Source organism: Lissotriton helveticus, chromosome 10 (assembly GCF_964261635.1).
Source record: "Lissotriton helveticus chromosome 10, aLisHel1.1, whole genome shotgun sequence".
Lineage (NCBI taxonomy): Eukaryota > Metazoa > Chordata > Amphibia > Caudata > Salamandridae > Lissotriton > Lissotriton helveticus.
Window position 1 is genome coordinate 839,335,413 of NC_136071.1, and position 27,029 is coordinate 839,362,441.

At 46.6% G+C, this 27,029-nt stretch overlaps 1 long non-coding RNA gene across 1 annotated transcript in view; it reads right to left on the reverse strand.

The window, feature by feature from the left end:
- Positions 1 to 2,891: 2,891 nt before the first annotated feature.
- The window catches only part of LOC144784570 (uncharacterized), a 1,093,066-nt gene continuing 1,068,928 nt past the window's right edge, over positions 2,892 to 27,029 (reverse strand). Inside the window, exons 6-7 of the long non-coding RNA XR_013601680.1 lie at positions 4,288 to 4,422; positions 2,892 to 4,174 (exon numbers count right to left, since the gene is read on the reverse strand). This is a non-coding gene — a long non-coding RNA (uncharacterized LOC144784570). The remainder of the gene's footprint in view (positions 4,175 to 4,287; positions 4,423 to 27,029) is intronic.

Consider the following 27,029-nt stretch of genomic DNA (forward strand, 5'->3'; position numbering starts at 1 on the left):
GCAATGCAAAGTACGCCATCACTGACATTGTGGCAAAATTCCCTGGGGGTACCCATGACTCCTATATTTTTCAAAACAGCGGCATCTATGCACGGCTGACTGCAGGGGAATTTGGTGAAGGATACCTTATAGGTAAGACACAGTGTCTGACCCCCATAATACCTATTGCAGTAAGAAGTACATGTATGCATGTGAGTAATGTATTCCCTTTTCCTTTTAGGAGACAGTGCATATGCCCTCCGCTCATTTATACTCACCCCCTACCCTCAACCCCCAGCCAAAGGAGATATAACCGGGCCCACAAAAGCACACGGAATGTTGTTGAACGGACCTTTGGTATCTGGTAAAGCAGATTCAGATGCTTGCACAAGAGTGGAGGTGCAAGGCAGTATACCCCCATCACCTGCTGTAAGATAATTGCTGCCTGTGCCATGTTGCACAACCTTGCTGTTAAGAAGGGTACTGAGGTGGAGATGTCTGACTACGAGGAACATGACGACGACATTGCTGTGCCTGAAACACAACCTGCTGGAGTGACAACACCAAGTGATGGCAGATACAGACGTGAGGAGATTACACGCAACTATTTCTGAGTAAGTAATGAGACACAGACAGGTTGTGAATGAGAAGAACGTATTTTAATGTTGCCACAACGTTCATGCACTGAAGTGCAACAAATTAAACATAATAAACTTGGGGACTGCATGTCCCGGGTTGCTTCACCCACACCGGCAATGTCACTTGCGCCCGCGCTTCCCAGAGCCACTGGGATGTTGGTCACTGCTTTCCGCATGGCCTGCAGCCTCAGATGGGCGCCTGCTGCTCCTACGTGGCTCAACTACAGCGCTTGCCAAGCTGCTGCGGCTACTGCTGTCGTCTCCCTCTGCCACACCCAGGGCAGGATTCAGTGCAGTGTGTGAGATGATCATAGCCTCTAGGGCACTAGTGATCCTGCCCATGCCCCTGGTGACCTCGGCCGTGTTCTGTGTGAAGCTCTCCTGCATATTAATGCCTCTACGGCATAGCTGGGATGTGGCAGTGGCCAGACGATTCATCGCCCTATTGTGGACACGGGCGTCCCTGCGCCTTGTGTGTTCCAGACTGTCCAGTTTAGAGCAGAGCTGGGTGATGGAATTGCTCATTTGCTGCATTCCTGCTGCAAGGTCAGCATTTGTTTTTGCTACCTCCCTATTTGTTTCTACGATGTCTCTGATCCCCTTCCCCATGTCTCCTATCTGTTCATTTAGGACCCGAAATTGGCGGTGGCAGGCCTGTATAGATTTTCCCTGCATCCGTTGTATGCGCACCATGCTCCCCTCCAGCCCACGGAACACAGTGCCATCTCCAGGTCCACCTACACTGCTGGGTCTGCGTTGGCGTCTGCGTGAGGTGAATGACTCATTGGTGGACTGCAGTGCAGCAGGAGTCACAGGTGCAGTGGCTTGAGTCTCACCCTCTGCTGCCTCCATTACTGGCAGTGGGGCCACGACTCTCCTTCTGGCTGGGAGGTAGCAGATGCTGACAGGGACAGTGATGGGGAGGTGTCTGGTGAGAAAACCAATGGAGGGGATTGTGAAAGGTGTGGGGAGTGCGGAAACACGGGGGTCTGTACTGTCTCATCTTCCTGGGTGATGGCAGTCGTGTCTTCTTCCTCCTGCGAGGCTTCTACATGGCTTGGTCCTGCCTCCTCACTCTCCTCCCTCGCTGGTGCAGTCCCTTCTGTTGCTGTGGCTCCACTGCCTGATGTTGCCCCTAGGTATAAATAAGCGTATGTCAACTGAGTGCTACTGTGTCACAGTCACTACAATAAATGCTTTACACATTTAACTTTAATTTTTCTGCATTACTTTCAGTGCCTTGCTGATGTCTGTGCAGTTACACATGGTCTTACATTAGCTGACTACATTTCCCGTAATGCATTGCTCCTATATAGTGCTAGCAGTACTGGACTGGGGTTGGCCTGTAGCCAGAGGCTAAAGGGAAGCAGGTTGCTATGGGGTGTCATGCTGCGCATGCGTCTTACCTTTTCTTGCTGCTCTGGCTGAACTGTCCACATCTCCAAGTCCCACAACACTGTCTGGCTCGATGGTAGAGGCCACCAACTCCTCAAGGTCAGTCAGGGGGGGCGCTGGGTTCCTGCCTCCACCAGTGACACCAGCCTGCTTATGGATTTCTGCCATATTCTTTTTTGTGAGGCTCCTGATATCATAAAAGCGTTATTCAGGTCCTCAATGTTCCTGCTTGTGACTCCAACTGCATTGACCTTTTCTCCAATTGCAAGCCACATCTTACGTTTTGCAGACTCAGGTACAGTGAGGGAGTGCATGCCAAATAGTTGTTTGTGGACTCTCACAACCTCCTCCACCAGTACCTGCAGCTCCATGCTGCTGAACTTAATTTTTCTTTTCCTCTCTGCCTTCTGGCTCTCACTGCTGCTTGCCATTTTTCTTGTGGAAAACACACAAAAACTCTCCCTGCTGCTCTCTGTCTCTGCTCAGCTCTGACTGCCTCTCCAGAACCTTCTAATGAGTTGCAGCTGCCTGGGTAGCCACTTCCTGGTAGGGAGGGGGAGGGTGGTAGCACCCGATTGGCTGTTTTCATTAGTTTCACTTTTGCTTGCTTTCCGATTCGGAATTTACCGATTCGGAATTTACCGAATCGGTATTTTCAATGCATTCCTATGGGCCCATAGGGATGAATGGGAATTACCGTACCGAATCGGTAAATACCGATTCGGTAAATTCCGAAAATCCAATACCGATTTTTACCGAATCGGTAAAAAATACCGATTTTTTCACTACATATCATTTACCGATTCTTGAATACCGATTCGGTAAAATTCGGTATTTAAGAATCGGTAAATGACATTTACCTACATCTGGCCCCTAGTGTGTACAACAAATGTTTTACACTGTCCTCTGGTACTGCCTTACTGCTCGACCAAGCTACCACTTTTGAGAGTAAGGTCAGCCCTGACTTTAACCTCTGTTATACCTCTGGGGTTGGTGACCTCTATACACACTGCACCTTACTTTGGACCAGTACATATAGAGCCAATTTCTCACAATGATGTAGTATTTACAATGGCACGACAGGGAAGAGAAGTGAATGACTTATATCCTCTATATACAGCGAATGATTTGTCAGTTGAGCTAAGAGATACAGGGCTGTCTGATGTGTGGGATTTGTCAGGTAAAAGCATTGGTTTGATGAAAGGAGTAGCTCCAATTCAGATTCCTGTAAAACCAACTACAGAGTTCCCAAGAACACCCGCTTATAAAATGAGTCCAGAAACAACTGCAGGAGTAATATCTGTAATTGAGATATTTATTGAACAAGGTATCCTAAAAGAAATTTTAGGGAGTCCTTGCAATTCACCTATCATTGGAATTCGCAAACCTAACGGAAAATACGGAATAGCACAAGACCTTTGGAAAATAAATCAGATTGTGATGCCTTGTTGTCCAGTAGTGCCACATCCAGCTATGATTCTGTATCAAATACCTTGTGAAGCCGGATGGTTCTCTGTGACTGATTTATGTCAAGCATTTTTCTCGATAGCCTTGCATCCGGATAGCCAATACTTATTTGCGTTCCGGGTCAGAAACCATATGTTGGCATGGTGCCGAATTCCTCAAGGGTAAATGGAGAGTCCCTCAATCTTCAATCAGATATTGAAGAAATGTCTGGAGTCATTAGTAATGCCTAATGATTAAATTTTAGTGCAATACATTGATGACCTACTGATTGCATCGGGAACAAAAGAAGCTTGTGTGGATGATACAATAGCTCTACTGAACCATTTGGCAGTAGGTGGGCATAAAGTGTCACCAGCGAAATTAAACATTTTTCATAAAGAAGTTCTTTATTTGGGACATAACATTGAGGAAGGAGTGGAAAGTGTCTCAAGTTCGGATCAATGCCATTTTGCAAATTAATCTGCAGAGTACACAAAAGGAAGTTAGAATGTTCCTGGAAATGGTTGGATATTTGTCAAACAAGTAACAAGCACTCTTACCTGTAGGGCTCTTGTGTTGAAGTTCGCAGAGACGTTATGAGCTCAACTCCCAAATCCCTACCTTACTACCCGTGATCTATGTTACCCAATAAGGCTACGTGATAGAAATTAGGGAGGAGGTCCGGATTCAGATGCTACCGTGGTCCTGTTGTCGACCTGCAAGGCCACAAGATGAAGGTTGTTTCAATGTGTGCGTAACATATCTTGCCTTTTTACTCTACGCAACTTCTCTAGAAAACTCAGATATATTTTAGCTCAATAATCCCTACCTGCGATCTACAGGTGTGTTGCGTCGCATCTGTGATGTCTTCTGAAGGCCGTGGTGATGTTGTCTGGTGGTTGGGCGTGATTGTGCTGCGTACTCACAAGAAGAGATGATGTAGTCTCGACATATGATGAATTGCCTAAAAAAAAATACACAAAAGGAATCCAGTAACTATCCACACAATAGTTTTTTACACTCTAACTTAAATCCCACCCATCAATAATGGTGCACCATTGTGTCAACATACTTGTACCACTTTGTTCCAGCGTATTCATTTCACACCAACACGAACTCTGTAAAAAATACTCAAGGAAATAGACACAAGTCTAACATGACCTTCTTTGTTTTCAAACTAAATATAAAGGTCTTTTTTCGTGAATATTCTAGCCTCCTGCAATCATGAGTTTTTTGGTTAAAATCCTCCTTGAATATGCTTCCTTACATCAAGAAGCAAAAGTTCCAAAAATTAAATTGTTCCCATTCTTAACAGGTAAGTTTCTGTTACTTTCTTGCGTGGGGCGCCATAAACTCAAACAAGTAAAAGTACTTAGCTCTCTATTGTCTTTTTCTGTTTTCAGACGAGTTCAGAAGCTGAAGTCTTATCAAGCTGAAGTCTTGTCAAGAAGAACAGCTGAAGAAAAGGACCAAAAACATGAAGTCTTCATCAATTTCCGCGACGAGGAGCCGTAATCATCTGTGCCCCCGGTAACTGGTGGAAGGCTAAGCGCCTTCTAGAACTTGGGTGTGGCTATATATAACCTTGCCACACCCAAGATGGCCGCCCTACGTCTAGTGTGACGCAAAGAACGTACCTGATGTTGCCGGACCGGCAATACAAGAGCCGTTCTTGAATGCGCTTGCATTTGTCCCGTTTACTGAAAGAAAGATGCCTTTAAAATGCGCACGCATCTGTCCGCTTCCTTGTACTCGCTCGCTTTTCACCAGTGCATGAGAGCGTATACAAGCAGAATAAACATCAGTACCATGAACAATTCACATGACAAGAAAGTACGAAGTTTCAAACAAGCATTGATACAATCAAAAGACACAACAAAAGCAATGCAGCATCATAAACAAGCATTGCCGAAATTACAATATAAATGTTACAAACATTTCACACATAAGGATGTGCTGTTTGCACGGGACAGGGGTGGGTTTCAAATGGGGAATAAAGGCCTCTTAAAAGAGAGTGCCGCACACGCATCTCTCATGATAATGATGGGGGCACTCTAGTAACGGAGGTTGTTGTATGGCGTTTTAGGATCCGAGTGAATTTTCCCGATTCAAGCCCTTGTACAAGTACAATTCACACTGCCCTAATATAGGCATAGAAATGATTCCCTTATTTAGACATAGCCCATGCAGACCAAATATAGGAATGGCTACTTCCACCCATATCAAAACGTCACAACGATTTCTTGGAAAATTGGCTTAAGCAGTCAGGGACCTTCCCTTGCTTGAATATTGATTTGTCCAAGAACTCATGTACTTTACAAAGAACTATTATTTCCTTGGGGTTCTTTCCTGACGTTCATATGCCCGACTTTACGTCAAACTAGACACCTTCAAGGTATAAATATGCCTTCACTTGCTCTAGCACGTGGTTCGGAGCAGTTCGACTATCTACTTGCCCGACGCAGCTCGCTACAGCAAGTGCCGAAGGAAGTCGAGCCTCCAGCTGACGCACTGATCGAGAGGCTGCATTTCTCTCGGCGAGAATCCAGCTCCATTGCCCCTTGCGGGGTGTTGGGAAATCGAATCCCGAGACTTAGATACCAGACCTCCTTCATTCTAACTAAAGGTATCGAGGTGATTAGAACCTAGAGAAACCTTGGATAGATTCTTGGCAAAGAAAAACTAAACCTATGCTACACCACACTTACTTCTTCCCGCGTACTAGACTTAGGTTAGGTACATTGGGGTCAATCAATCAATCAATCAAGGCATTTGTATAGCGCGCTACTCACCCGGAGGGTCTCAAGGTGCTTGGGGAGGGGGGGTCCGCTACTGCTCGAACAGCCAGGTCTTGAGTTGCTTCCTGAAGGCGAGGTGGTCTTGGGTCAGGCGGAGGTGGGTGGGGAGGGAGTTCCACGTCTTGGCGGCCAGGTAAGAGAAGGATCTTCCTCCCGTTGTGGCTCTTCGGATGCGGGGGACGGCGGCGAGGGCGTGGTTGGTCGATCGAAGCTGGCGGGTGGGAGTGTAGAAGTTGAGGCGGTTGTTGAGGTATCTTGGGCCTTGGTTGTGGAGAGCTTTGTGTGCGTGGGTGAGGAGTCGGAACGTGATTCTCTTGTTGACGGGGAGCCAGTGCAGGTTTCTTAGGTGTGCGGAGATGTGGCTGTGTCGGGGATGTCCAGGATGAGGCGTGCTGAGGCGTTCTGGATCCGCTCGAGTCTTTTCTGGAGTTTTGCAGTGGTTCCGGCGTAGAGGGAGTTGCCGTAGTCCAGTGGTGACGAGGGCCTGGGTGACCGTCTTCCTGGTTTCGGTGGGGATCCACCGGAAGATCTTCCGTAGCATGCGTAGGATGTTGAAGCATGACAAGGAGACGGCGTTGACTTGTTTGGTCATGGAGAGGGAGGAGTCCAGGATGAAGCCCAGGTTGCGTGCGTGGTCCGTTGGTTTGGGTGCGCTGCCCAGGGCAGGGGGCCACCAGGAGTCGTCCCAGGCGAGGGCGACGATCCCAGGATGAGGACTTCCGTCTTATCCGAGTTCAGTTTCAGGCGGCTGTTCATCATCCACTCGGCTACGTCTTTCATCCCTTCGTGTAGGTTGGCTCTGGCGGTGGCGGGGTTGTTGGTGAGGGAGAGGATCATCTGGGTGTCGTCGGCGTAGGAGATGATGTTGAGGTTGTGCTGGCGTGCGATGGCCGCGAGGGGGCTCATGTAGACGTTGAAGAGGGTGGGGCTGAGCGAGGAGCCTTGAGGAACGCCGCAGATGACTTCGGTGGCTTCTGATCTGAACGGGGGGAGGCGGACTCTCTGTGTCCTTCCGGCGAGGAAGGAGATGATCCAATCTAGTGCCTTCTCTTGGATTCCGACATTGCTGAGGTGCTGCACTAGGGTGCGGTGGCAGACGGTGTTAAACACCGCGGAGAGGTCCAGGAGGATGAGGGCCGCTGTTTCCCCGTTGTCGAGCAGGGCTCGGATGTCGTCAGTGGCTGCGATGAGGGCGGTCTCGGTACTGTGGTTGGCCCGGAAGCCGGACTGTGAGAGGTCGAGGGATCCATTCGTCTCAAGGAAGGCGGCCAGCTGTCTGTTGACGGTCTTCTCGATGACCTTGGCAGGAAACGGGAGGAGCGAGATGGGGCGGTAGTTTTTGAGGTCGGTGGGGTCGGCTGATGGTTTCTTCAGGAGGGCGCTGAGTTCGGCATGCTTCCAGCTCTCCGGGAAGGTTGCGGTGTCGAAGGAGGCGTTGATGATGTCCCGTAGATGGGGAGCGATGACGGAGTCGGCCTTGTTGAAGACGTGGTGAGGGCAGCGGTCGGTTGGAGATCCGGAGTGGATGGAGTTCATTGTGCGTATGGTTTCTTCGGTGTTGATCGGGGAGGGTGGTGGTGGGGGGCGCTGGTGCGGTCGTAGGGTGGGTTGGCTGTGTGCTGAAGCTGTTGTGTATAGGTAGGTGTATTTTAGAAGCACCAGTTGAGTACTTTTAGCCCTTGTTATTTATGTATGTATTTATATATGGTTTAGAAACCATACAATGCTCTTACAGTGTTATTTTGTAATATTGTTCTCGCTGTACGCATTATACTTTGCAGTAGGCATTACGATTGTAGCAGTTCACTTTACTTGCATAAGAAAGAAGACTGTTCAATAAAACCTTTTATTGAAAATGACCGTCTCTCTATTTCTCTGCACCTCTGTAGAAACGAAGCATGGACGAGTGACTGAGTGAAATACTTATCTATTGTTTCCACGACTCTAGAGATACGTTTCTTATTCTTGGACAGCAAATTTGTCATGTTTATGCGGTTGTCAGAAACGTATCCCTTCTTGTGAATTCGAGAACGTTTCTAGTGACCTCTGAGCTAGCTGGCATTCACTATTAGGTTTAATATATTCGCTAGATACCTAGTTGACCTCAGTCCTACGTCTAATCTATACAATATATTACTCCAATGCGCAAAGCCCATTGGGAATATAGGAACTACACTACATGGCGCCCAAGATTTGGTAAGGCACTCATTTAACGCTAGATAATAAAGTAACTCAGTCGTGCTTTTCTCAGAGACCCCTTTTTCCCGTAAAATACTCCAATAGACGTCTGGAGTGGGTAAAAGGATCAAATATCCGCTATAACTGAGTAGGACGAAAATCCTATGTATTAGTTTTTGGTTTGTTCAACGTTGAAGGATACAGTGTTCCAAAATATTGTGCACCTTATCTTTGTTTCCTCGAAACTTGCTCTGCAACTTTCATTCAACCGAATGCTGGACGGCGACAACAACTCAACCGGTGGAGCTGCAGCAGCTGCAGCCCTACCCGGCTTAGACGTTACAGGTTTCCAACAAGATGACTTGGATGCTATAATCATCCTAGAAAATTTAAGGAAAGCCATCACCATAAAACTTATAACAAATGGCCTATCATCAAGAGGTGGTGGGGTAATTTTTGTGATAGAGGCACACAAATATCGGCAAACAGAGGTATTCTATTCATGGATTATCTTCCCTGAAGCAAATTCAGTAACACATGTGTTTCACTTCTACAAAGTAGAGGAACATCCAACGGAATACGTTCCTTTCGAGGATATTGAAATTCCACTAACTTACCAAGAGCATGCACTCTGGTTTAAAGGCGCCCTACACCATCAAAATCACATTAGCAGGCTCAGTCCACTAGGTAGACCAGGAGCAACATGGCCGGTACTAGCAAGCTATACACCATATCCTGACATTGAAAAAAATGTCAGGTGAAAAACTATTAGTTCAACTAAAACAACTAATAAAAATACATAGACAATTGGTTCAATATGTCATGCAGACTTTAACAGTCCAACCTCCTATAAGGATTCCACAACACACCCCTTACCAGGGGAACACAAATAAAATCACACCACAGACTACACAATCAGTCATTGGTAAATTACCTTAAAAAAGGGTACAAATTCCATTCTGGATAGCTCAAAAAGTTACTCAAATCGAGGCAGTATTTTCTGATACTACCCCTCATGAGAAACACAGGATCTTACCGATCTGTTTACCAATGGGGATCGCACCATACCTGGAGGACTGCGAAAATTGGGGTACAGTCTTTGCTGCAATCTACACGAAAACACATGGTGTTCCGTCTATGGCGGTAATACCAGATGTCCTGAAACATTCAAAATGAATACGGGCAGAGCCTGCTTTAAATCTAGATATGAATCGGGGAGTGCCACGCTCGGGTCCAAGATGGCTGTGTAAGAGCTCTGCTCCGTCGACCCCTTCCTCCAGCCGAGTTATCCTGATAATTATCCTGCAATCTGGTCCCATCACCTGAGGGCGGAATTGAAGCGACGCTCCCAGTTGTAATTCTGGGCTGCCGGCGACGGTGGGTCCTGGAGATACGCCGTCCTGTGAGTAGCGGCCCACTCGCCTTCAGAGCCGGGGGCTGGAGTGAGCGCTGTGTCCGGCACCTAGGCTGTCAACATCGGGGCCGGCACCTTGAAGTTACCGGTCCGGCCCGGAACTGTTTTGCTGTGGACCGGCAGCCGAGATATACTGCGCGGTGCTTCAGCGGGGGGCCGCATCACCCCAGTGGGGTCTCCAGTCTCGCGCCTGATCCGCCCGGACTTTGTGCGGTGCAGAGAGAGGTGGCGCGGCTCCATGCCCCGTGTGGTACGAGCGTGCGAACGTGCGGCATTGCGGCGGTGTCGGGCTGAGACGGGCTGAGGAAAGGACCCGTGACATCTGGTGGAGGGAGAACACCTGATGTAGCCCTGTCATACCGTGGGTCGGCAAAGGCGCCCCCCGCGACTGGTAAATACCGGCTGCAGTAACCAACCCACACACACCAGGAGACTTGAGAAGTGGCTGCTGGCATTTAGTGGTGATGGAGCATTGAAGGGTCTGAGGGCTCCCTGTTGGATGCGAGGATAGAGTGGCTGGCAGTGACAGGGTCCCCCGACTGCCGGGAAGAGACTTGTGTGCATGTGGGCGACTGGGCCCGGTGGGGAGTTCCGGTCATGAGTCCTTAATTCCTGGAGCGGTGTGGGGATGCGGTGGTGAGACTATCAGGAGGTGGCAGGTGTGGAGGAACGCACATAAACAACTGGCATCACGAAAATAGCGGTATTGTTCTGGGGCTTCCTGAATTGCGCACCAAAAATGAAAGGCAGGAGGTCGTGTGCGCCTTTTACCAGCGAAGAACCCTTGTGAAGATTGTGAAGTGGGCGGCCCTGTGTGTTTCTTATTTCAACCCCCCCGTATTGTGGATTGTGAGCGATTAACATTGATGTGCTCCTGAGGCTGGGGTTGCAGACTTTCGTTGCGAGGTACCAGCCGTCGCCTTGTTGTGAGACCGCACTGGTGCTGGAGTCACTGGGGTGACTGTCTGGATCCCAGCTGGTTGGCTGAGGTGCGTGGACGTGCATTGGCCTAGATATCAGGACCGCGACGGTGCGGGGTGGCCGGATGACACACGGTGCGCCCTAGGATCCTGGCCCCTGGGAAAATTATCGAGATCCGTGGATTGCACCGGAGAATAGCAAATGCCATGATGGCGACCAAACCGGATACTGACAAGGCCTTATCCAGATCCTCTAAGGGGTCGAAGCATATCCAGTCTGACAAGTTAGACCGCTACATGATGCCCGAAGGGCTCACCTACAGACCCGAAGAGGGCCCAGTTGACCGGCGGAGACTCTTTGGGCTCTCCCACCGAGCCGACGCTTACGGATCTCATGGCGGCCATTAATGGGGTCCAATCATCTCTGGGACAAACAATGGAATCTTTAGACAATAAATTAGACACTGTAACGATCGAGGTCAACTTGATACAGGCGGATCTTACGAAGGCGAGTGAAAAAGTTAAATCGCTCCATATCAAGACTGCTAGCTCAATCGATGATATGGCGTTGCTGCAGTGGGAGGTGCGTGATCTCAAGACTTCTCGTGACCTGACAGACCGTAAGCTCGACGAGTACGAAGGAAGAGCTAGGCGCAACAACAAATGCATTCTTGGGGTGCCCGAGAAATCGAAGGGCCCGGCACCGGACTTATTAGTGGAAGACATTGTCCTTAATCATCTCAAGCCCAAGGGACTGAGCAACCTTTTCACAATCGAGCGCGCCCACAGAGTGCCAGGGGATCCCCCTCACCCAATGATTGCGAGAGTTCTAAACTTCCGGGATAGAGATGTGATCCAAAAGGCGGCTCGTGCGGGGGCTCTTCTGCGATTTGAAAATGCAACGCTCTCCTTTTTCCCAGATTTCACCCAGATGGTGTAGAAACAATGGCAAAGTTTTCTTCCAGTGGAGAAGAAACTTAGGGACAAGGAGCATAAAGTATGCCATGATGTTACCGGCTCGGCTAGGTGTGGAATTCGAAGGGAAGACCTGGTTTTTTGAGAACCCTGAGGTGGCGTCGGACTGGGTGGACAGCAGGTACTCGCAAGGACCGGAGGGACAAGACCATGGTGGAGGAGATGAACTGCAGGAGCGGGAACGATGAAGGCTGTAGAAACATTCATCTGTTTGGGAGTGTCAGGTGAAAGGGCGGTTCCGCAGCCACTTCTATGACTAGACTTTGTTGACTGTAAGATCGCTGTAGACTGCCCCGGTGTCTGAAGATGGGCCTAGGGTGGCTGGGGGGGAGGGGCGGGACTTTGGTTTTCCTCCTCGTCACTGCCTTTAGTTAGTTCATAGGTTAGGTACGGGGCGACAGACACACTGCTAGTTGGGGATGGGCGTCAGCCATATGCAGGGGTGCAGGGAGGGGGGTGGGGTTTGGGGCAATTGGGGTCTTTTGGCTCTGAAATCTTATGATATGTGGATCTGTTTGAAATGTGGTATGCAAAAATGTTTGAAAAAGGTATTTTTTCTTTTTTTTTTTCTTCGCATCAGGAGACAATGTTATAACAGTATTGCTTCTATATCAACATAATGTCAAATGTAAGACGAGAATCGGGGATATATGTGCTTAGCTGGAATGTGAACGGCCTCGGTGATAAAATTAAGAGGGGAATGGTTAGCCAGTTGATTAGACGTAATTCCTCTGATGTGGTGCTACAACAGGAGACTCATCTTATCGGCAATCGTTGCATGGCCCTATACAAAGGGGGTTATAAATAGGCTGCACACGCTGGGTTTGCTACGGGGTCTGGGGGGGCTGGAGTATTGCTGAAAAACTATTTTCCCCTGCATATTTACGCTAATTGGTCTGATCAGCGAAGTCGGTACTTTGGTGTGTTGGGGCAGTGGGAAGGGAGAACAGTTACCTTCGTCTCTGTATATGTTCCACCTGGCCTTCAAGCCGACAATTTTAGAGACCTGGGCACAATCTTCCTGACTTTGCCGTTGGGCCTCCTTGTAATAGCAGGAGACTTTAATGCTGTGGTGGACGGGGAGGTGGACAGGTACCCGGCCTGAGCCCTGCGGCCAGCGCAGAGATGGCTTCCTGACTTTTTAGAAACAACGGGGCTGGTGGATGGATGGAGGATATGTAATCTTACTGGTGTACATTACACACACGTATCTGCAGCGCACAATAGCCTATCTAGAATAGATTATGTACTGATACCAGCGGCGGAGGCCGCTACGGTTCGGGAGGTTTTACATCTGGGGAGGGGAATCTCTGATCACTCTCCAATTTGGATTCACTTCCAGAACGGACAGTGGGATGAGGGCAGGGTGGCCCCTATCAGCGTGTGGCACTTAAAAGACCCCGCCACCAAGAAAGAAATTGTCAAAATCACGGAAAGGTACTTCCAGGAGTATAGGGAAATGGTGGACTCGGCGCAGAGTCTGTGGGAGGCATATAAAACCGTTATCCAGGGGGAGGTTTTATCTCTGGTTGCAGGGGGAAAAAAGCAACGACAGGCAGACATAGGAAGGGCAGAGGCAGAAGTGACTAGGTTGGAGGAGGAGGTGTCCAAGGCAGTAACCCGGAAAGTGTACTTCTGTTAAAATTGAGACAGGATGAATATAGGGGCCTAGCTAGGGATAAGGCTAGGGCACAGAGCGAGGAGACTCAAATTAGGGTGTACGAGCAAGGGGATAAAGACGGTAAACTGATAGCATGGCTTGAAAAGGGAGAGTAGGCTTCGAGGCTGGTGCCAGAATTGCAGGGAGAAAACTCCAGTACCGTCATAGACCCATAAGCTGTAGCGGACGAATTCTCGAAATATTACGGTGGTGTGTATACCTCGTTGGGATATACAGCGAGGTGGATAACAGTGCAATGATTAAAGATATCCAGATGCCCACGCTGTCGGATGACAACCGGGAGTATTTAGACTCTCCACTTACAAATGATGAGGTGGCGCTGGCTATTAGAGGAGTACATTCCGGGAAGGCCACGGGCCCCAACGGAATTCCCATAGAGCTGTACAAACTGAGTGCCAATAAACTAGCTCCGTCTGTTCGATCCATGTTTGAAGAGATTAGGGAGAGGGGTCAGCGCCCATATGACCAGCGCGTGGCCAATATAGTGGTCATCCACAAAGCGGGGAAGCCCAGGACGCTCTGTTCATCGTTCAGACCTATCTCGTTGCTGAATGCTGAGCCTAAAATCTTGGCGAAGCTGGTAGCGACGAGGCTAGTCAAGGTCATCACCACCCTGATACACCCGGATCAGTCCGGCTTCATGCCGCGTCAGAATACGGCCCTTAATTTGCGTAGGCCGCACAGGATATTGGGTAAGACCCTGACGATACAGGAACCGGCGGTTCTGGTGTCACTGGACACCACCATGGCTTTTGATAGGGTCGAGTGGCCCTACCTGTTTGCAGTATTTGGGAAGATGGGTTTTGGACCGAAGTTTATTACTTGGGTGCACCTTCTGTATGCAAATCCCCTGCCTAGAGTGGTGGTCAATAATCGGAAGTCGGACGATTTTCTCCTTGGAAAGGGCACGAGACGGGGATGTCCCTTGTCCCCGCTCCTATTTGCCCCGGCCCTGGAGCCCATGGCGGCGTGGGTTAGGTGGGATAGATCAATCCGAGGCTTGCACTGGACGTTGGAATGGGAGGACAAAATTTCACTGTATGCTGACGATATCCTGCTTTACCCCACCAACCCGAGGGGATCCCTGATGAGTTTTCCGGATGTGCTTGCTACTTTTGGGAGGTATTCCGGTTTTGCTATAAACTGGTCGAAATCAGTGCTCTTCGTTCTCAGAGGTGGCCCACCAGCCATCCCGCATAATTGCCCAACACAAATCGAGCCAACAGGGTTTAGGTACCTTGGTGTATATATCACACTTGACCCAAAGTTAAGATATGCTAACAATCTGGGCCCTCCGCTGACTCGATTTAAAGTGAATGTGACGCGCTGGAAGGCGCTTCCGCTCTTCCTCCTGGGAAGAGCGGTGCTATTTAAAATGATGGCCCTGCCCCGATTTTTATACGCACTCCAGAACACAATGAACCCCGTGCCAGCCTCCTATTTCAAGGAAATAGAGGCCCTCCAGTGACAGCTTCTCTGGGAGGGTACACCCCGTATAGCGCTTTCTAAACTCACTCTCCCCTGGTATGATTGGGGGATAGGGTTGCAGGATCTACGGAAATACTATTGGGCCTCCCAATGGGCAGAGGTAAATCCCGCTATATACGGGCGCCCTGGGGACCCCGGGTATTCCATGGACCGTTGGCAGGTGCCAGGGGGTGATTTAACCAGGGCACTCTATGCCAGACCTCGCCAGTTCACCCATGCCGGACATACAACGCATGCCGTGCAGGTGTGGCATGCGGCCAATAAACATCTCAAGTGGGAGGGGAAGCTTACCCTAGCCACTCCACTATGGAACTCGGAGAGGCTAGGGAGTTTATGGAAGTCCAAGAGATTTGACAAATGGGACCTTATTGGGATCATGCAGATTAAAGATGTTTGGGGGAAGGGCACAGTTCACGCTTTTAGTTCCCTTAAGAAACAGTATCACCTTCATGACAAAGAGCACTATCGCTACCTTCAGGTGAGACATGCACTACTCACCCATATCCCAAGAGACACAACGCTTCCTGAGGCTTCCCCTCTTGAAGACCGAGTGCTGGACAGCCACCTCCTGGAGAAGACTATCTCATTAATATATAAAAAGCTTATAAAATGCACGGAAGACCCGTTAGTACTTGTCAGGAATCACTGGAATGCAGATGGGGTGGAGATGGATGATGAAGATTGGCGGGAGGCAGTTACCTCTCCATGGGTGGTGGCGATCCTGATGAGGCTCAGATTAGTACAATTAAAGATTCTCCACAGGTCATATGTTACTGGGCCTTGACTGGTTCATATGAGTCGAGCGGAGAGTGTCGGAGGGGGTGCGGGGAGCTTGGAACTTTCATGCATACACTGTGGCATTGTACGGTGATACAGGAGTACTGGATGAAAATCCATGACACGCTGCGACATGTCCTGGGGGTGGAGATACGTCCGGGAGCCCGCAGATGTATTTTAAACGTTTGGGAACCCACAGACTTAAACACATATGGGAGACAATGGGTAACATTGGCATGTATGTTAGCTAAGCGTAATATTGCTCAGCTGTGGGGAGCCGACAGCCGCGCTGGGTCGAGAAATGGGTGGACGATCTGGACTGGTGAGTGTTTAGGGAGAGGTCGGTCTACATGGCAAGGGGTTGTCCTGAGAAGTGGGGGAAGGTTTGGGGGGGTTGGAATCAGTACCGTGGAGATGTTTGTACGTCCCCGATAAGTTTGGAATAAGTGGAGGTACATGAGTCCCCATATCCATTATCTATCTATTGTGTTTATTATCTTGACTATATGGAATTGTAACTATGGCAATTATGAAAACGTCTAATGTCACCTGATGTTTTTCTTTGTTGGTTGTCAATAAAAAGATTTAAAAAAAATCTAGGTATGAAATTACTGAAAGATTTCAAACAGGTCTCAACAATATTAGTTAATATTCAAGGTGAAGCAGCATCCGTGGCGATCCACCAAAAGTTAAGAGAATTTGATGTAACCGAGCAACCTCAAGAACTAGCCAGAATAATTGAAAAATCCTATGAAGAACTGGTGGAGACAGTTTGGGTGGTAAACCAGTAAAACCCCAGCTGACAGAACTGTCCTGAAAAGGTCTTTATTAAAAACAATCTCACTGTTCCTAAAAAGAAGTGGGAGAACAGTAAACAAACTTCTAAAGAAAAGAGTTCTCAATCCCGAGGTAGGTCTCCTCAAAAGGAGCCCTCTGGAAGGAGGTATAACCTCATGAATAGGGATAATTTGATAAAACCTGATAGATATCAAGATACTGATACACGTTTCTCTCGTACCTTTCAGACTTTATCACAGAAATCGGAAAGAAGAGGACGATCAGAACAAAAGGAAGAACTCGTGAAGTCCAAAAACGATCAACACGTTCCAAAAAATAAGAAATCTCAATTCACCAAAAAGAAGGTAGCAGGTCTAAAAATCAGACATGCCGAGGATCTTGAGAACACAACTCAAAAATGGGAAGTGGCCTCAGACAATGTTAGACAGCACAGCAGAAGTAACCGTAGCTTGCAAGATCTTGAAGGATCATTTGGAGACAGTGGACTTGAATGAGTACATCCAAGTTGAAACTGCTTATACCAGGGTTAGTGTTCCACACAAGTTATAAGAAGTAACACTCCGGATGGAGGGGGACATTACTAGAAAAATAAGAGCACTCTTTTGGGAGAAGCTCTCTAAGGGTTATGACATTCTTCTAGCGGAACCTGAATTTGTCAGGGAGTGCCCACATGGCAAAGACATCATTATGCCAGCCTTCTCCAACCATATTCCAATTCACAAAAATACACATATGCCAGGAAATGGGCTGTCGCCCAGGCTCCTGCATTATATAAAAATCATGTTGGATGGGATGAGGATTCTTCTCAACATAAAATCCAGTTAAAAACTCAACCAACTGCACAAAGGCAGTACCCAGTTAAGCAAGAAGCTAAAAAATAGGTCAGGGAGATCCTAGATCAACTTGAATACCAAGGGGTGATTGAAACATGCACCTCGTCAATGAACAATCCTTTGTTTCCTGTATCCAAACCAGACAATACATATCGTCTAGTTTTGGATTACAGACATCTAAACTCTTGTTGCAAAACTTTTGCAGTACAAAATGCACACAGTGCAGCACTAATGAATAACATTGTGCGCAAAAAATATGAAACTACATTAGTTATTTCTTACGGTTTCTTCTGTCAAAATATTGCACCAGAAAGCAGGCATTTGACCGTTTTCTCAAGTATGGGGACACAGTTTCAATTCTGTCGTCTCCCCCAGGGATTCAAGAATAGTCCAGGGTTATTTTCAGCCAGAGTAACATAATTACAGCAAACGTATGATGATGAAGCATTATCATATGTCAATGACATCTACTTAACAGACGATGACTTGGACAGGCACTTGAACAGGGTGAACACCATAATACTTGGCTTCGCCTCTGAAGGGTATAAATTCAATTTCAAGAAATAAAGAATTGCCCACCTCAACGTCCTTTTCCTAGGATATGAATTATCAAGTGAGGGCAAAAACCTAGCAGCAAACTTTCTAGAGAAATGTGCGCTGCTCCAACCTCCAAAAACGCTGAAAAACACTGAAAAACTTACAGTGGATTCTAGGTTTCCTAAATTTCGGAAGAACTTACATTCTAAATTATGGAGAAAGGGTTAAATCTCGCTACAAATTAATCAAACCAGATTTCAAACAAATTAATTGGACTCAAAAACACACAGAAATTTTGCATTCAGTGCAAACAGACATGTTAGCAACCACACATTTACAAACACGTGTAAATATAAGCAACTTAGTAATCCGAATCATTCCAGGAAGATGCGGATTCACGTACTTAACCTTTAATGAAGGGGAAAAAGTAGCAATTGCTTATAAATCACACTTGTACACACAAGCAGAAATGAAATTCACTTCTGCAGAAAAAATTCTGACAGCGGTTCAAACTGTAGTAGCAAAAGAGAGAGCCCTCGCACGGGGAAAACGCATAATGGTAGTTGGTAGTAGTTACTCCTGTACCTGCTTTAGAAGTAGTGACAAAAGCGAGCATTCCAAATGCAAAGGCTTTACATCCAAGATGGACACGTTCAACGTTGAATACGTTTTTGACCCATATTTGAAAACACAAGAGTTTCTACAATATGAACAAGAATTTCCTCTGCCCACTGAGATTCTGCCTCTTGATCAGTATGAATGTATAATGTATACAGATGGATCAGCACAACCCGCAATTGGGGGTAAACAAGCTTATAGTGCTGCGTGTGCGATTGTTAAAGGTCGCTGGCGCGATGGTAAATTCCGACCTATGGTCACAAAAACACAATCTCTCGGAGATTGTACAGCTCAGCAAGCTGAGCTACAGGCTTTCAAGATGGGGGCTCGAAAATACAGATCGTGAATTCCCCACACTCATAGTGTGCGATTCCTAATATTGCGTTCAATCTTATAATGAATACTTGCAGAACTGGAGTGAAAACGGTTTCAAAGATGCAAAAGGTGGCACAATGAAGCATACATTGCTTTGGGAACAAGTAGTTCAGTTACGAAAAGAACTACAAAAAGCTCAAGTGATCCATACACTGAGTCATCAACGTGATGGCGTTCACGTTGCATGGGCTGATGAAGCTGCGAAGGCAGCTGTGCAAACGGCTTCTGTAGCTGCAATCACTCGTTCTAAAACATAAATAGACAGCAAAATAATGCAAACTGTCAATGCTTCAAGGAAAGACAGTGGTTAAACATTACCAAAAGGCTTTCCACTCAAATACTCGTATATAACTGATGCAAATAATGTTCCGTTTGCTCGAATCCCTGGATTGGGGGAGAGAGTAATTCCAAACAAGGAACATAGATTAGGACTAATTTTAGCAGCACAGGAAGGGCTCGCAGGTGTTTCTTCTACAGTATCATTATTAACACCTTAGGAGCTAGTAAACAAACCTCCCCAGTGCTGCGCTGTCCATTATCCAGTGCTGAACTGGACGTCCAGCGGTCGCACGCAGCACTGGGGAGGTAGTGCCCGTGACGACCGTTGGCCGACGGCAGCACCTAAAGGGTTATAGCAGCGATACTGGTGGCCTTGCATGAGGAAACGGACCAGAAACTGTGTTTTGGAATGTGAAATCTGCCAAAAGATGAAAGTCTCTACAGTGAAACGCCCAGCGCAGACACCCCTGTTAATTTCAGATAAACCATTAGCTTGCATTTACCTGGATCAGTGCAGTCCCTATAAATATATCATGGTCGCAGTGGATTCATGCTCGAGATTCATTTGGATGTGGCCCCAGCGCTCGGCTGACGCCCGAACTGTTATAAAAGATTTGTGAGTCTTTATCGGCACATACGCAGTCGTCACGCTACATTCTGACCAGGGTCCTGCGTTTAGCTCAAAAGCTTACAAGGAGGCCATGGCCAATCTGGGCGTTGCATTGCGGTATTCTAGTCCATTCCATCCTGAGGGAAATTCGGTTGTGGAGAGAAAAAAACGGGAAATAAAGCAATTTATACCAGCTAGGGTACTAGGCTCGGATGACGGGTGGGTCAAACATCTAATAAGTGTCCAACGTAGACTTAACAATCTGCCAAGAAGTTCTCTAGGGGGATTCACTCCATATGAAATCCTTTTTGGAACTAGAATAATTTTCCAGGACCTTGATCGTCATACTTCAGTGGTAGAACAAAAACCTTTTGATATCAAAGACAGTTTGGCTGTTTTGCAGGACTTAAATAAAACAAGAAAAAGTTAAAGCAAAGTAATCCTGAAGCCAACGACCACTGAAGAAAAACCACCCGTCCCAGAAAGGCCTGCTTGGATTCCAAAGATTGGGAGTCTAGTCAGAGAAAAGATCGCGGACAAGAAGGAATTTGGGCCTTCTTACAGAAATCCAGTACCTGTGCTAGCAATCCACGGATCGAGAACCGTGTTACTGCCGCCCCTTGCTGGAAGAAAGGAGAACAGGTTCGTATCCATCGACGTGGTAAAACCACATCATGTGGCCAATCATAAGTAGTAGGCCAAATGGACTCCAAAGATGTAGCAGATGCCTGAATCTGGCTACAATCCAAGAGGTTCAGACTGAGAGACTGATAACATTTGAAGACTCTGCAGCACAGAACAAAGGACTATGTAACAAAACCATGGAACTTGTGCCTCTTTAGACCCAAATAACAGTTCTTCAAGAAACACCTGTCTACAATGATATAGCATCCGAGTATATGAATAGGGGAGAGGTGTGGCGCCGCGGCCAGGGCGACTGACGCTGGAATCTGGGGATCGGGGATCGTTGTTCGATCCCCGGCTCCGGCGGCAGGTTAGCCCAGCACCATGCGACTCTGGGCAATAGCTTGCTTAATCTTCCCGACGGCCCCCAGCGCCTAGAGACCCTAACGGGTGATTGTGCGCTATACAAATGTGGATTATTATTATTATTATTATAATATGACAAGTAATTAACTGATTCCAGCGATTTCTTCGAATCCGGAAGCAATCCCTACAATTGACAGAACTGCCTCTGGCTACTTCATTAACTTTGATACGTTTTCCGAGGATCCAAGTGAACCTGAAACGCCACCAGCTGAAAAAACTTTCAAAAAACAAATACCAGATCTCTTGCAACAACTGAAAAAACATATCTGGTTTCACCATGGGTTGAAGTATGGATTATCTTAGGTGCCCTTTTTCTTCTACTTTGGTTGACTCTGGTATTTACCTTGGGAATGCTGATCAATGGAAAATATAGTACAAAGGACACAGTAAGAAAGAACATCAACTTACTCCTCAAGCCACACAAATCATCCCATCCTGAACAGAGAGACTTGTCAGCAGTAAACATCACAGCCATTCCTATACCAGGTGGTATAGCTTGGGACAGGACTGAATATGACATTCTTGGTCCAGCGGAGCAGTTGAAGATTCCAAACCAATTCTAGGTTTCCTGGAGTGATTATGTTTCACCCAGCACATTTTCAGATGATTGGGATTTTGAGACTGTTAATAACATGATGTCAGACTTAGAAATGTCTGCAAAATTTACAAATCATGAATACTTAGAAGGTTCATCAGATTATGAACAAATGTACTGTTATAATCACTATGGTCATCATTTCTTGCATACATCTGCAAATCCTAGAAATGTATTAACTTATAACCAATGGGAACATTGTCCAACGCCACCGAAGGGTAGCTCAAAAACATTTTCCGACAAATTTCCATACTTTTCAGGTTTTAAAATTTCAAATCCAGACATATTTTACTTTTAAAATGTTAATAGAACAGGAATGAAAAGTATATTAACAAATACAAAGCAAATTTATTCTGCGGCCTTTTATGCTCAGCTGTCTACGTTAGGTTTTGACTTTTGGAAAGACACCATTGAGACAAAAACTGTCTGGGGCACAAAAGACTGGCAGGTGCAGGGCTTAGAAGCTTTATTTAGAGCCAGCATTATCCCAGAACAAATAATGTTTTTGAATGACACTGTTCAACAGACACCTTGTCTTGGATTAGAGAAGATAAAAGATTTAAACAAACCGTCAGTACCTACACCTACACCTGAAAGAAGTAACAATACAGAGGGGGTGGTTGACGTGAAAACTATTTTACTTAACAACAGAACAGATCCTGATTGGAAAAAATGGTTAATCTGGCCCATAGAGACAAACAACTGTCAAGATAGATTCCAGAATAAAACACAAGGGTTCACATTCACTAGGCCAGATCGAAGGTATGTCCAGAGACAACATCCAGGGATAGTAACATCATACAGTGTGGGAAAACTGTGCCTTGAGTGACTACAAAAATCTACACTGAAGGAAGTAAAACAACACTTATCTTTACTAAAAGATGGCGTTGATTTAAGGGACTTCTTACATGGACCTGTGAAACCGCGTCATAAACGTTTTATATACGACGGTATCTATGCCATTTATAATGAAGCACGGAAAACTACACAAGCAGAGACTGCAGAAAGAATACGAGAAATTGATCGTATTAATTTAGAGAAATCTCTCTCTGTAGTTGACAATGGGTTAACGACTCTGTCATCCAGAATATATTCTTTGGACAGCATAGTATCCTCTGCTATAGACATAATGGAACAGGACTTGGTCATGTTGCAACATGGTCAGTCGCAATTACGTTCTATCATGCTATTGAGCTGGAAGTTACAAAACCTTTGTTCAGGCTATGTGCCTTGGTGTTTAATCAATACTACGTCGCTGTTTTCAGAATTCTATCTCACTGATAAACAGATCAAATTGGCACAAAGGGGAGCAGACTATACGGTGCTGAGCATTGAAAAACTGGAAAGATAGCCATTTACAGTCGCTGAAAAGCCAGCCACTGAATGGATTGTACATGGAACAATCACTCTGCCTGTTACAATTTTCCATTTTCAGTATTGCTTAAAATATATACCAGCAGGCATATATGAAAAGTTGGGTAAAGAATACATCAAGACATCCTGGGAATTACCATACACACACAAATGTTGGAATGGGGGGAAGAATTGCGTTCTATAATGCTTTTGGGCTGGACGTTGCAAAACCTTCATTCTGGATATGTGCCAAGGCGTCTAATCAACACCACGTCATTGTTTTCTGAGTTTAACCTTACAGATAAACAAATCACTTTGGCACAGAGAGGGGCAGACTATACGGTGCTGAGCAATGAAAAACTGGAAAGATTACCATTAACTGTTTCTGAGAAGCCAGCGACAGAATGGATAATACATGGACCAATCACTCTGCCTGTGATGATTTTCCATTTTCAGTATTGTTTAAAACATATACCGGAGGGCGTATATGAAAGGTTGGGTAAAAAATACATCAAGACATCCTGGAATTTACCTTATACACACAAATGTTGGAGTGGGGGAAAAGAATTGTTTGTTAGTGGTACGAATTGTGAAAACACACTAAGTGGTTCAATCTTATGTCAGGGTATTAATTTACACGGGGCCTGCGATGGTTCCTCGAACAACTTATCCTGCTACCTGCAAAGTTCTCCAGCTGCAGTGATAGATCCAATTTTTAGGCAGCTTTCTAATGGAAGTTACATTATGTTGAATGATCACAGCATGTTGCCAGGAACCCCCTATCTCGTTACTGTGTTAGCCAGGGTCACTTGCTGTATGCAAGTATTGTTTCCTAAAACTAAGTCAGATGGGGAGTCGCCATTATGGCCTTCACTGAACATCTCTTCTATTCGAATTGATACTTTAAGCAGACTGAAAGTCATTCTTTTACAAAAAACTGTGCCACTGACCTCGGCCAAAGAGACGTATGATCTGCAGGTTGCAAGGACTTCTGCAGAGATACATGCCCTTTTATTGACAAACTGCCCTATACATTTCTCAGAAATGTTAGGTCGTATCTTAAAAATGTCTGATATGAGTGGTATTGTACATGTATTTAAGACTATTTTTTCGGGACTGTTAGCACCCTTTGAAGCAGTCCTAGGCATATTTCCAAACTTCGTGCACTTTGTGTTTGGCAGCCTGCCTCTCGTTTTGGGTCTCGTAGCAGGAATACTATTGTTATTCATTCTGCTCCGGTATGGCAAGTCAAGTTACCATTGACACCCAGATCACCTTGGAGAACACCCTCCTGGCAATGAAGTGTTGTGAGCGCATGATACAAATTCTGGGCTTGGTTCGTTTAAGAGATCTAAATACCACGTGGTTTCTATCATTCCGACCAATCTGGCAAGATTGCATCTTACCTGTTCTACGATGCTTGCTACGTGAAGAAGAATGCGTGCTAGACATCTGTCTGACACTCCCATCAGTCCTGCCAACGGAAGTTGATGCTTTGCTTGAACCAGTAACGGCTCATGCACTGTGTTGTCCCCAGCGGCTACCAATCCTGATGACGGTATTCGTTGAGATCTCACAGACGCAAACTGCAGACGGTGAGATACGTGGAGCAACAGGCCCACAAGTACCATCTACTTCGAACATTGCTAATGCGGCTGACGCTGATGGCGATGTTTCTCATCTATGTGCAATTGATCTGCTTAATGAGGTAGTCCAACTTTCACCTACAGTAGTAGACTAATTCTTTACCAGCTTGGAGGATTTGATGTTTTCTCCAAACAATGACACTGACTTTTGAAGTTAGCACACAGTGTTCTTCTCTGAATTCGACCTTCACTTTTCAAAAACAAACTTCTAACTTTGGAACTCCATTTTTCTATGCTTTGACTTTTTCCAAAATTGAACTTTTTTTGGCACAAAGTAATCTGCTTAAAGTAGAACTATTCCTAGAGTACAAGAATTCTTTGAATACTTCCGAGAGACAATATTTGACCTTGTCCACAACCAAACAATTTATATATTCTGTCATGGAATGGTCTCGACCTTTTCTTCTGTATTTAAGAGCCATTTCATAAATGTATTTTTATGATTCATTCGGATAGCGTTTTTTAAATTTCATCTATATGCTTTGAATGAAACATTTCTTTTAAATGCATACAGCACAAATACTCTTTTCGTGTACAACCATTTCGAATGCATTTTTATGAATTTTGGATGGGGTTTTTACACATCATGATCCCACCGCCCTAGAAGTGATCCCCAGCCTCTCAGCTCTTCAGCTCAAACAGGTAGCGTCCGATCCAACCCACATCAAGGGCCATCTCCTCGATCCCATTTTTAGCAACTGTTCAGATCTTCGAGTAGGGATCCCCTCTCCCCTTCCATGGACGGACCACTTCCTTATCCCCCTCTCCTAGCTCACTCCAGATCCACACTCCCCCATGCCCTCGGGAACTCACAAAAGCCGTAACTGGTCAAAACTCCCACAAGCTGAATGGCTGGCAGGTCTTGAAACCTCCAAACCATCCAGCATCTCTGATCCCACTCTGGCTAACGAGAACTATAACAAATGGATCTCCGACTCACTCGACTTTGTGCTTCCCATTAAATCCACTGAATCCAAACGCAGCACTGCGACCGCCCCCTGGTACTCCTCGGAACTACCGGAATTGAAACGTACCTGCAAAAAGATGGAAAGGAAATGGTGCCTTTGCTACTCTCCCTCTAGGAAAATTGCATACAGAGCAGCGATTAAATCCTACAAGGCCAGAATTAAATGCGCGCAGTCATCCTTTTTCGAGAAAAAAATCACAGAAGCAGCTTCAAAGCCTAAGGAAATATATCGCATAGCAAAAACTTTACTTCAACTTCCAGAAAAACCCCAAGACCCGCTGAACGCCCAAACCCATTGTGACAACTTAGCAGATTTTTTCTCCACACAATCGAAACTACCTACACTTCTTTCCCCCATCGCCTGACCCCGCCCGAGAAACTTTCTGAACCAGGGCCCCAGCCACACTTGACCATTTCCCCCTTCTAGACCCCACCAATCTAGAATCTATCAGGTAAAATCCAGCTCCCTTAATGACCCTGCACCACCACGCACCCTACTCCCAGTCACCAGCCACATTCTCCATACCATTCTGGAACTACTTAATGCTTCCCTATCAACCGGCATTGTCCCACTCCCATGGGAGCGAGCCATGGTCAAAGCCCTCATCAAAAAACCTAATTTAGATCAAAACAACCCCACCAACTACCGACCCATCTCCCTGCTGCCCTGGCTAAGTAAAATCCTGGAAAAACATGCCAATACGGTGCTAACAGAGTTCCTAGAATCTAACAACCTTTTGAACTCCACTCCGACGGGATTCCGCCCCCTCCATGGGACTGAAACCACCCTGGTCGCAGTGACGGAGGAGGCCAGGAGGATCCTAGACCATGGAGGCTCCGCAGCCATCATCCTCCTTGACCTAAGTGCCGCCTTCGACACTGTGAGTCATAACATCCTGCTGCACCGACTTAGCAGTAAGGGAATCTCAGGAACGGCAATGACCTGGTTTAAGTCTTTCCTCTCCAATCGCTCCTTCCAGGTCTTTGAGGGTGACTACACCTCCCCCAGCAAGCCCCGTAGCTGTGGTGTACCGCAGGGCTCCTCCCTGAGCCCCACATTTTTTAACATATACATGAGCACCCTAGCTGAGATCGTCCGCCCCTTCGGAATAAAAATCATCACCTATGCGGACGACACTCAGCTAGTGGTGGCTCTCAATCCTCCCCAAACCGCACCCAACAGCCTGAAGAACTGCCTGGAAGCAGTCACCGAGTGGATGTCATCTTCCTGCCTTAAATTGAATGGGGACAAAACGGAGCTTATATTCCATCAACAACACCATCGAACCACTATGGCCCCCCTGCCTGGGACCTGCCCCTGCGCCTAAACACACGATCAAAAGCCTGGGCATCTGGCTTGATAAGTCCCTTAATTTCAACTGTCATGCAGCCAAACTCTCAGCCACTTGCTTTGGCCTGCCAAGACTTCTGCGTAAAATCCTTCCCCTGCAACCTTTTCATGCAAGACAGATAATGGTCCAGGGTTTAATCCTGTCTCATCTGGACTTTGGGAATGCCCTGTATTTAGGGGCACCCCAGACTACCCTAAACAAGCTGCAGATTATCCAAAATTGTGCAGCCAGAACTCTCCTCCAGATCCCCCGCCGACTCCCAGTCAAACCCAGACTAAAGGACCTCCACTGGCTCCCAATGAGGGAAAGAATCGAACTTAAGGCAAT